This window comes from Triticum urartu, chromosome 5 (genome assembly GCF_003073215.2).
Source record: "Triticum urartu cultivar G1812 chromosome 5, Tu2.1, whole genome shotgun sequence".
Taxonomy (NCBI): Eukaryota; Viridiplantae; Streptophyta; class Magnoliopsida; order Poales; family Poaceae; genus Triticum; species Triticum urartu.
The window spans coordinates 278,167,416-278,176,619 of record NC_053026.1 but is presented as its reverse complement, the minus strand read 5'-3'; the positions used below and the strand labels follow the sequence as shown (position 1 = coordinate 278,176,619).

Sequence of the window (9,204 nt, the reverse complement as noted above, 5' to 3'; positions counted from 1 at the left end):
CAGCTACACCCACTACACCATGACACTACAAAGACGACATGCATCTGTTGGTAGAAGTGAGAATCGCCGACACCTTTTTTGTGCCAAAGTATACCGACACACAGTGAGTTAGTGTTATATAAGCACATGACACATTATTTGTCGCCAAAGCATTGCCAAAGCGCCGACGTATTTTCGGTCGGCACATATAGACTCTACTGATTGTTTCTGTGTCGCCGATTCTTAGGGACACAAGAAGTGTCGGGGTTGTTCAGGTGGGTCCATTCAAAATACTTATATGCTGCGGGATGAGAACAATGGACACTCCAGGTGAAACACCCACTTTTCCCCAATCCAATAATATCATCGTTCCCCAATCTCACCCCTCCCTCTCGCTGCCGCTCACACACAACACAGAGACCTAAACCTAATGCCCCCGCGCCGCCACCCACGACCTTCGTGCCACCGGCCAAGCCCTCACGCTGGTCCCCTCATGCCGATGCATCTCAAACCCTAGGCGTTCCTTCCCTCAGCCCGCATCAGCAGCAGCGCCGTCCGTGATAGAGGAGCATCGTCCGCCCACCACCCGCCGTTGAGGAGCAGCTGCGCCGTCTTGCTGAGGAGCCGCCCGCCGTTCTTCTTCCTCCACCGGCGACACGTGTACCTCCAGATCTCAACAGGCAAGCTGCAAATCTTCCCAATCTGCCTACCTGCTCTCTCATCTCCATTATTGGCAACGAGGTCAAATTAGGGTTCTGAAATTAGATAATACATGAGATTAATCAAAGGGGAAAAGGAACATTTGACCACCAGCTAGCATAAGGATTTCATTTTCAGTGGTTTGAGGTAAGATCCGCTCTTCCCTACCATGGATTTTGATGGATAGCAGGTTCTATTTGAAAGGAGAAGAGAGATAGTGCAGGGAAGAAGAAGTCGCTCAGTTTACTAGCCAGTATTGACATTGATAGTATGACCTTCCCAGGTTTAAGGGGCATGGCATGTTGGCACCATTCACAGCTGGATGGCAGAGCAATGGTGTGCATCCGTTGGTTATTTAGAGATCTGAGGTTGTGACTCTCTAATTATAGCATTATATATGTTTACTTCTCATGCAATGTAGCGTTTGATATTGGAAATGGCAGCTAAGATGTTCATTACAGTATGCTATGGATGTAAACCATGTATCTATGTTTTTCTTATACAATGTTAACCTACATATGCAGGGTTCTTATGTTTATGACATCAATGGGAACAAGTATCCAGATTCTCTAGCAGGACTGTGGTGTACAACTTTAGTTATGTAAAGTACAATCTTTGGAGTGTGATTTTTGCGATTATGTACCACAGAATTGTTCATTCTTTGGGATAATACCCTGCATCACCATTTTGTTTTTGCATTTAAAAGTGATGTATAAAGTCTAATTTGTATCCTTTGAAGTGCATCTCTTGTTGACAATTGATTTGTAACCCCAAATATGAAACATGACTCTCTTAATTGCTGGAAATATTGGTCATATCTATTTCAAGAAAGGTTGTGCACCCAACATTTATAGCTCCCATTCCGTGCAATCAGCCCAATATGCTTCATGTTCCTTTACAGAAATTAACATTTGGTCTATAGCGTTAAAGGGCCGAACTGAACCCATATGCTTCTACCTGTTATTACATCATTTCTATATGCTTCTTCCTGTTATTACAGCAGATTTTAGATATGACAATGTCAGAGACCACAAATAAAGAGATAATCTTGAAATCTTAGCTTCACATTGGATGTTTGGAACATCAATTCAGTACCCTTAGTACTAAACAGAAACCATATTCTCAATAAACTGATATTTATTGTTGAACGTGCCTTTTGCTTTTGAAACGATAATTATTACTTAGCATGTGATGTTGCCTAGTAATAAACTGAACCGTATTTTAGTGTTTCCATTTTCCTCAATTACCAAGTTTAGCATCTACCTTTTTATCTAATACACTCCATTATACTCAAATATGGTCTTTACAACCCACATATGTTGCATTTTTTCTGCTAACAGGAGAGTACCAAATTTGTGAAGACTTTCATTTCTTACATTCGTTACTTTTAGCCGCTGAACAAACCAAGGTAAAGAACGACAAACACGGAAAAGGCTAGCTGTTGGCTGTGGGTGCTGAGCTGACGGACAGTGTGGAAGAAGGTGTGATCTTCGCAGTGGCCCATGAAGTACTTTTTTCTTTACATGTTGATCACTACTGCACTGTTCAAGTTCTTAATCAAGGTATTAGCCAATTCTCTGTGTTTTCCTCTCTACAAATTTTGACTTGTTTAACGTTCTTTACTTTTCTTTCTCCTAATTAATCATCTAAGTTCCTAATGAAAGTAGCTTTGTGTGTGTGTGTGTGATCATGCTTCCTTTACTTCTATCGCTAAGTTTCAGTTATCTCAATATGACCACTATCAAAGCCAAGCGATGTTTGCTTGAGAAAATAGTGTACTAAACAGAGATTCTTTGTGTTGCAAATAATTTCGTATAATGAAAGAACAATTCAGCCCAGTTTGTATGCAGTTGGCACATATGTTCGCCAGAAACAGATGTAGGTGAGTGTGCGTGTTCTTACTGCTTTAATACTTGCAGTGACTGATCGACTGTGATTGTGGTTCACAACCAAGGGAATGCTAACCGTGGTGGTGATTGAAGAGCCCTTAATCAATTCGGCCCTGTAGATTGGAGCACCAACATGGGATATTGCACCATCTAGCTCCATCTATCTGATTCATCTTATTTTCTTGGTCTATCAACTAGAGGAATCTACAGGTATGTGCTGCATGTTTTCTGCTAACAGGAGAGCAACACATTTGTGAAGACTTTCATTTCTTGTTTACTTTCAGCCTGTCATAATTTTTTAACTGAAGACATATTATTGTTAGTTGGATGAGAGCTGATCCTATACTGCCAGTAGATAGACTAGGGTGCAAACTGTCTTAATCTATGCAAATAACAGTGCAAACCAACCTCGTATTCTTTGTGGAACAAACTGATATTATGGTTACAGTTTTTAATAGAAGCAGGAATATTAGTAAGCATTATATATTGATGTTACATGGTGTGCTGCACCTTAGGACCGTCAGCTCGGCATGGCCTTACAAAATACGTGCATTATTCGGCCAACCATTCTTCCTTTTGCTACCTGAACTGACAACAAGCATTGTAGTAACGTGTTTTTTATGTGAATTCCAGATTCTTGAATACGTTCCTGACCTTGTGCAATCGATAGTTGGTCTGATCTCATCCTCCGACGACCAAGAGTTCTGAGACGAATGTGTGGTGCTCCTCGCGAAACATAGGTGAGATGATCTTGCACTCACCTTTTAATTATATTTTCCCTACAGTCTCCTATGTGTAATATTCACTACATTAATGTAATTTCTATTTTATTCATGTTGTAAAGTACGGCTTCAGCATCATAGGATGTGCAATAATAAGAGCAAAATTTATCATCCACTTCACAGAGAAAATTCAGTATCAAATGTACTTAAACACACTCTGTTCACAGTTAGACCTGTTTGTCAATGTATTTTGTTGCTTTTTATTTACCCCCTTGTTGTACTCTTTTCTCATCACTGTATTTCTCCATCAGCCATCCCTTCTCTTCCCTTGTGCTTCCCTCTTTTTTCTGGTCTTCTTCAAATCTCTAAAGTTACAGTAAGAACCTTATTACTGATGCCTTAGAACAAATCTGATTTATTAAGAATGGGCGCATAATTTTTATAGTAAACCATGTGATATGGTAGGAGCTAGCGTGGCTTTGGTTTATTTTCTGATAAGGATATCTTATGTAACCAAACTGTTTGCAATATCTTCTATTTTTTAGATATTGTTTTAGATCTTTGGGATCATTGGCAACTAGCAAGTTTGAACAAATTCTCATTTCTATGATTGCTCAAACATAGAAGTTCTTTTTTTGCAGGGACATGACAGAAAGTTGCAAGTCCACAAGTTGATCTAAGATGTTCGGTCATCGCTTTTGTTCATAACATGGTAGACACGTTTTGTTGATATGGAAGTTGATGCCGGCTTGGTGATTGAAGGATTGGTCTCTTTCATAATACTCCCTCTGTACCAAAATACTCGTAGTTGGGGGAACTTGAACTAGTTTCCCCCAACTACAAGTATTTCAGCACAGAGGAAGTATTTTTTAGTAGCCAAGTGATCGAACAATTGGTCTCTTAGGAGCTTAGCCTTTATATTTTGTAGCAGGACATGTCTTGTATGTCGACTTATGTATTACCTTCATGGTTGTAGCAAACTCGAGTGAAGATAACAAATTTTCAATATATGTTGAATAAATGTACTAGTGAATGGTGAATGGTGTCTTGGTGATGAATAAAAGAGTGTAATTATTTGTATATGTATTGTGCATTGAACGCATGTAATTTTATTGAAAATATGATGTAAATGCATTTTGTGCTGAAATGTAGAGCCCTGGCAGCAAAAGTGTCGGCAGAAGTATTGGACGTCGCACTATGTGTCGGCATAGCACATTAATAGACAAACTGTCGGCGTAACAATGGACGTTGCACTATGTGTTGGCATAGCACATTGTCAGATGATTTGTCGGCATAGCATAGTCCATCGGTATAGAATTGTTTGTCGCCATAGATCTCACCTAGCCCATCAAACTGTCTGTCGGCATAGATTTATTTGTCGGTAAAGGCCTTTCCCGGCAGGACTATAGGCGAAAACTCATTTCTGTCGCCATAGATCTTTGCCGACACTAAATGTGTCGCCTTAGGTGACATATGCCAACAGATTGTTTCACGCTGATTTGAGTGTCGTGGTGTAGTGATCGGGCCGCCGACGCCACTGATCTGGATGGGATTGACGCCGGCACTGGGCAGCCACTGTTGATGATGGCGTCGCCTGGGGAGGTGCTAGCAGGTAGCGTTCCTTAGGATTAGCACCTTTTGTTCCCTGCAAGGAATTAAAGCAACACCCCGCGGGGGTATGTAAGGCGTCTGCCATGCTTTTGTAATTACTATACCCTTAATATGAATTGGCGTGAGGTGTCCATTTTGTTCTGGCTAAGCTCCCCCTTTCTATCCTCATGAGGACTTGGCGCTCTACGCTGACAGGTCCCAGTCCCCAGGCAAGCTTCAGCCGTCGCTGGTATGCCAGGTCGCGATGCCGTGGTCAAGGCCAGGAGGTGAGTGGCCCGAGGTCCGGTAAGAGCCCCCGAGTCGCGATGCTCGGGAGGTCCCCTTTAGCGCTCAAGCAATCCTTGCTGGGCGAGAAAGGAAGGTAGCGTCGCCGTGACAGAGTTGCATTGGGCGGGGATTTAGCGCTACGTTGGTCTAGCTTTTGCGACGGCGTGACTTATCTTGTGTGTCTGACGTAGTTCCTCAGAGAGGCGCCTGGCCCGAGAGGCGGTGGTCGAGGTACTGCTGGGTTAGGCCCTCGCGAGCTTCTTCCCACTCCCCCGCTCTTTCCTTAATGCTCTACGTCCTCAGGTCCCGGCCCTCGAGCGAGCTGAACCGCCGCTGGTATGACAGGTCGCGATGCCGTGGGTCAAGGCCATGGGGTGAGGGCTAGAGAGCTAGTAGGAGCCCATGAGTCGCGATGCTCAGGTACCCCCCCTTTTAACGTGCAAGCGGTCCGTGCCAAAGAGAGGGAGAGAGAGCTCACGATGCCCCCAATGTTGCTCCTGGAGTAGGTCCTACACACCAATCATGAGGAGAAACAAGGCCTGTCGTTACGGTCGCCGGCCAACCTATGGTCACTCCGAGGGAGTGGGGCACTGAGGGCCTGGTGAGGTGGCGCCGTGCGGGGCTGTTCGCGGCTAGAGCTCGACCACTCAGCTTTATCAACGCTACAGGGACGGACCCGTGCGCACGCGCCGTGCCAAAGCGAGCGGCTCTTCAAATAGGCGTTGATCGAGCAGGTGATTAGGTCAGGTAGGTTAAGCACATAGGAGGAAATACAATTTCAAGCAAGCGCAGGTAAAAGCAACCGCCACTGGGTCGGGCCCGAGTGGCGTGGGGATGATGCAGCCCAAGGGGCGCCCCCAACAAGGTAAATAAAGAGCATAAACAAAATGGATACATGCCGCGGGGACAGACCCACGCGGCCTGGGAATGGTGCAGCCCTGTGGGCGCTCCCAGCTGAAAGTAGAACTCTGAAAGATGTCACCTGGTGCTGTTGAAGATGAAGTGATGCTGAGGAAGTGAGCGATGCGCGGTGAAGATGTCGGCCTTCATGAGCCCCCAGGCCCAGGGGCCTCGGGAGGCTCCGGTGGCACGTGCAGGTCTTCGGGGACCATCGCCACATCCGCAAGTACCGCGCGATGCCTGACCTCCTGAGCCTCCAGAATGCTCCTCAATAGGCGCTGATGTGCGGCGACCGTGCTCGACAGGCCGAAAGGCATGCGAACGTAGCTGTGGGGTGGTCCCACGCAGCGCCCTATGGCCGAAGGCCATAGGCGCTCCTGGGACGCAGCTCGGTTGAGCCCTGGTACGTCGACGCAGACGTGCGGTCCTCCATCCTCGCCTGGATGTGGGGCCACGGCAGGTAAGCGGCGGCTGCCGTGCATGACTCTGGACTCTTGTAGCTCTTGGGTGTTCCTTGCGATGAACTACTGAGGGTTTGATCTCCTTTGACTTGTACCTTTCTAAGGGAAGCGTGCCTGAAAGCACCCGTCCAAGTGGTGCCCGAGCGCCTCCCCACGACCTTGGCAAGGTCAGTGGCTCTCCAAGAGAGATCCCCTGAGCCCTGCCTGAGGAGGGTGCCGGGCGCGCCTTCCTATGCGCGAGAGGGTGGCGCTCCCTGATCAGGCGCGAATCCTAACGCAATACCTCCGAAGGTGCCTGCTTCCTTGTGGCTCTAGCCAGGTGAGGTCTTCTTCTTCTTGAGGGTCGCCTCGGGAGGCCTCCCGCTCCTGCGATCTGGGTCTTCGATTGCTGCGGCTTGGAACGCACGCTCGAGCGAGCACACTGCCTCCCTTTCTTCACAGGGTACGGTGATGACTCCACTGCTTCCTGGCATCTTGAGGACATTGTAACCATGGTGAGTCACTTCCATAAACTTGGCTAGGGCCGGGTACCTAAGGATGGCGTTGTACGGCAGGCAGATATGAGCAACATCGAAGTCGATGAACTCGGTGCGGTAGTTGTTACGTTGCCCGAAGGTGACCAGAAGGCGAACCTGCCCAATTGGAACAGTGGAACCATCAGTGACTCCTGAGAAAGGCTTGGTCGGCTGAAGCTGGTCGTATGTCACTTGGAGATTGTCAAACGTCTCAACGGACAAGACATTGAGTCCTGCTCCGCCATCGATGAGGGTCCTGGTGACCTGCACGTTGCTGATGACTGGGGAGCAAAGCATCGGGAGGACTCCGGCCGTTGCCGCACACTTGAGCTGGTCTATGGAACTGAATGTGATCGTGCACGAAGACCACCTAAGAGGGCGCGTGGCCTCAAGCTTGGGAAGGACTGCATTCGCCTCGCGAGCAAACTGCTTGAAGATGCGTTGTGAGGCTAGGGCCTGGGCACCGCCCAAGATGCAAGCAATTGCACGCGGCTCTTGGAAGCCCCCAGCCCCATCGTCTTGGTGTTGTTCTTCGTTCCTCTGTGGTGGAGGCGGCAGAGGAGGGAGGCCTGCGTTGCCGTGGGGACGGTCCTCACGAGGCTGGTCCCTCCAGCCTCCCTCGCGAGGCTGGTCCTGCCAGCGGTCCTCGCGAGGGCGGTCACGCCATCCCGGCGAAGGCCACGGTCTTCCCATCGTCCACCGCCTCTTCCTCCTCCTTGGCCATCGCCCCTGTCGTTGTGCTCTGGGCGTCGGCCGATTCGCCCATCTCGCACGGCTCCGAGCTCTTGACATTCATTGGTGTTGTGGGTGTGGAGGTCGTGGTACACGCAGTACCGTCCGCCCTTGGATGACTCAGGCTGATCCCTGCCTCGCTTGGTGTCCGGTTCCGCTGGTAGCACGGCAGCCCCCTTGCACTTCACGTCCTTGGCCTTGAGCTTCTTTTCTTCCGGGTCGGCTTCCGGGAGCTCGAGGAGGGAGAGACGCCCTTCCTCAGCCCTGGCCCACTTGGTCGCCAAGTCGAACAGCTCCAGGGATGTGCATAGGTTTTCAAGGATTGCTAGCTCTTCCTTCATCTTGACGTCGCGCACGCCATCGGAGAAGGCTGAGTTGATGGCTTCTTAAGTCACCTTGGGGATCTTGAGGTGAGCGTAGTTGAAGCGCTGGATGTACTTCTGCAGGGTTTCTCCTGGCTGTTGCTTGACACGGCGCAGATCGCTCACCGCCGGGGGCCGGTCGCGAGTGCCCTGGAAGTTGGCGATGAAGCGGGTGCGCATCTCGCTCCAGGAGGAGATCGTGTCGGGCGCCAGGTTCAGGAGCCAGGTGCGGGCGCCGTCCTTGAGCGCCATGGGGAACCAATTCGCCATGACCTTCTCGTCTCCGTTGGCGGCTACGATGCCCAGCTCGTAGAGCTGCAGGAACTCCGCGGGGTCCGCTGTGCCATCATAGTGGGGAGGGACATCAGGCTTGAACTTGCCTGGCCATGTGACGCCGCGTAGCTCGGGGGTGAAGGCGAGGCAGCCCGCCGTTGCCACCGGCGCCCTTTGCTGGTGCTGGACTCGTTCTTGTGGGTCACCACGCGCCGCCACTAGGAGCAGCGCAGGGTTTTGTCGTGGAGGCGCTGGGGCGCGATCTTGGCGCGCCGGCGCTGGGAGCGCGCGAGCACCTTCCCGGGGACGTGGGATCTCTTGGCAGCTCCCTTCTTGCTGCGCAGGCACCGGACGTGGAGGGTCTCGCCCTGGGGCTGCGCGCCTTGGAGCCAAGGCACCTTCTTGGGGAGGAGGCGGCGGAGGTGCCTCCTGATCCTCGCCCCCTGCACGGGACGGAGGGCGAGGCAACAAGAGGGACCGCAAGGGGGAGCCCCCTGCGGCACTGACGAGATCGGTGATGCGGGCGAGCCAGTCCTCGTAGAGGTCGTCGACGGGGCGATAGTGCAGGAGCTCCCGCGCCAAGAGCAATGAGGCGTGCGCATCCATGGGTGCGCGACGGGCGTGGGATGACGAGAGAGCTGGAGTCAGCGACGTGGTGGCGGTGTGGCCATCCTGCCGTACCAAGGGGTGCTGGGACGAGGCCTGCTGCTCGTTCCCCGCAGGGCCGGTGGCGGCGGGCGATGGGGAACAACGAGGGGGGCCGCCGACAGGCGCCGTCTGGGCGACGCGAGCGG

At 50.5% G+C, this 9,204-nt stretch overlaps 1 long non-coding RNA gene across 3 annotated transcripts; it reads left to right on the top strand.

Moving 5' to 3' along the window:
• The first annotated feature begins 303 nt into the window (after positions 1–303).
• LOC125508596 lies at positions 304–4,369 on the top strand. 3 transcript variants are annotated; one of them, XR_007283622.1, is made up of 6 exons: positions 304–825; positions 962–1,046; positions 1,203–2,240; positions 2,598–2,777; positions 3,201–3,307; positions 3,931–4,369. It is a non-coding gene; the product is annotated as an uncharacterized LOC125508596 (long non-coding RNA). The 3 variants fall into 3 exon arrangements; XR_007283621.1 differs by having other exon boundaries at positions 304–1,046; XR_007283623.1 differs by having other exon boundaries at positions 304–1,046; positions 3,412–3,999.
• The last annotated feature ends 4,835 nt before the right edge of the window (positions 4,370–9,204 follow it).